The sequence below is a fragment of the Alligator sinensis genome, unplaced genomic scaffold (genome assembly GCF_000455745.1).
Source record: "Alligator sinensis unplaced genomic scaffold, ASM45574v1 scaffold481_1, whole genome shotgun sequence".
NCBI lineage: Eukaryota > Metazoa > Chordata > Crocodylia > Alligatoridae > Alligator > Alligator sinensis.
This window is the reverse complement of record NW_005842201.1, coordinates 430,758-433,263: the sequence shown is the minus strand read 5'-3', so window position 1 is coordinate 433,263 and position 2,506 is coordinate 430,758. Positions and strand designations below refer to the sequence as shown.

Sequence of the window (2,506 nt, the reverse complement as noted above, 5' to 3'; positions counted from 1 at the left end):
TGATTATCAAACAGATGGAGATCTTGTGAAGCCCTCAGTCCCCAAGCTCTGCCTCATTGCTTTACCCATACAGTTATATGAACTTAAAGCAGAGATCTTCATTTCTTCTCTGCCCAAAATAAGCAGGGCCAATAGTCTTTGTTCCATAGCCTTATTCAAAGGATCACTTTTCTCTTACTAACACAATATATTTCCACTATTACTTCCTGTTACTCCTAGTCCACCAAGGTGTGCGCCACTTCAAGGCCCAACGACTCAACATCGAGGCAGAACGGTTGGTGATGGCGGAAGGAGGAGACCAATCCGGGACTGCGAATCCCACTCCCCCGCACATCAATATGCTCCCATAGCTGAAGAACATGTGCATCCAGAATCAGGCTCCTCAGTCACCTGAGGACCCATCAAGCCTGACGGTGGTCCCTCGAAGTTGAGGATGACGTCCGACAGCAACACAGCCTGTTACTCCCGAAATGACTAGAGAATCTAAGCATCTCTCAGTATCTCCATTTAAGGTTAATAGGAGTTTTTCCCATTGACCTCATCATGCACTGACTCAAGCCTAAGCAGTCCATCTTTCCGTCAGCTTTCCTTTAGTCATATATTAGTATTTAATTCATATGTGTAGTGTACATCTGTCCCACCCCTAAATTTCTAGTGTCCACTTCTCTTTCTTTTTTAATTTGATAGTTGTTGTGTCACCTGTCTCCCAATATGAAACCCTTCTAAAAATGCCAGAAAAATGTAACTTAGAGTGGAAAATATATAACGTCTAAGTACACTAAAAGCTGCATTATCCAGCACTTTACCATCTGGAATTTTCTATTAACCGGCATCTGTCACAGACACCATCTTGCTGTTCAGGACGCAGCCGAGTGGTGTCACTAGCAGCAGTCTCATTGTCATTGTGATCACGTTGAGCTTGTGCCTGTGCTTTTGCTGTGACTTTATTGCTGAATATCTCACCCATCCTGCAACTATGGCTACCAATACTCCATCAAGAAGCAGAGGACAGAAGACAAAGTATGTTGTTTTGATGATTACCCAGAAATTGGACATAATTAAGTGCCTGGAAAAAGGAGAAAACAGGAACAGGTTGATGCAGGAATTCAATGTCGGTTTGCCTACAGTCTATGGCATCAAGGCACAGAGGGCAGAGTTACTCCAGTTTGTGACAAATTCTGAGACAAGTAAAGCAACTGAGCAACACCATACTCTGCACAAACCAAAATTGGAACAATTAGACAAGATATTATATGAATGGTTTGCCTTAAAACATTTGGAGGGAGCTCTAATTTCTGGCCTAATGCTGATCAAAAAAGCAAAAGAATTCTATCAACAAATGACCGAGGCCTGTGTTTCTTCAGATGGATGGTTGTCTTGCTTCAAACTTCACCATGGTATCAGAAGGCTTGATATTTCTGGAGGAAAAAAAATCTGCTGATCATGAGGCTGCTGAATAATATTGTGGATTTTTCCAGAAATTGGTATCCCCAGAGTAGATCTACAACGCTAATGAAACTGGCCATTTTTGGTTTTGTTTGCCAACTTCTACCCTGGCCAGTGCAGATGAGCTTGGTGTAGCTGGTTTTAAGCAGAGCAAGGACTGCCTGGCTGTACTTACGTGTGCAAATGCAGTGGACACACACAGAATCAAGTTGCTAGTGTTTGGAAAATTCAGGCAACCAAGAGCATTCAAGGGTATCATTCATTTACCTGTTGAGTACAAGGCACAACCTAATGCATGGATGGACACGGAAATATTTTTTGCATTGGTTTGACCATGTCTTTGTACCAGCAGTGAAAGAGCATCTGAAGAAACTTGGAAAGCCAGAAGACACAAAAGTCATTCTGATTTTAGATAACTGTCAAGCTCACTCTCCTGAAGCAGAGTCTGGGAATATTTTTACCATCTTCCTGCCCGCAGATGTCACCTCACTCATACAGCCTATGGATCAGGGAATTATTGAAAAACTGAAATCCATCTACATAAGGGATTTTATGAGGAAGCTACTCAACTGCGAAGGCGGTCTCCAAGAATTTCAATCACAGTATACCATTAAGGATGCAAATTTCAGTGTGGCATGTGCTTGGTGTGCTGTGAAGAGTACAACTTTAAGGAAGGCTTGGAGAAAATTGTGGGCAGCAGTGATGTTTGCAGAGGGATCTTCTGATGAAGAAGAATTTGCAGGTTTCAATGTGAGACATAAACAAGAATCATTAAAAGAGATGCCTGATGTCCTTCAAAATGCTGACCCCGCTCAGTAAACTCAAAGATACTGAACTTGAAGAGTGGTTGAACATTGATTAAGACCTTGATGTTGCACAAACCCTTACTGATGCTGAAATTATAGAAAAGATTGGGCATCCTGACAGATCTACTGCACCTGAAGAAGACTCGGAAGAAGAAGACCACAGTGAAGAAACTAAAGAGGCTTGGGCTACTGCTGCACAATGTCTGGAAACATTCTTGAAATTTGCTGCACAGCAGTCTTCTTATTCTGCTCAG

The 2,506-nt window shown here is 42.3% G+C and overlaps 1 pseudogene; it reads left to right on the top strand.

The window, feature by feature from the left end:
- Window positions 1–976: 976 nt before the first annotated feature.
- Window positions 977–2,265, top strand: LOC102385362 (annotated as a pseudogene).
- The last annotated feature ends 241 nt before the right edge of the window (window positions 2,266–2,506 follow it).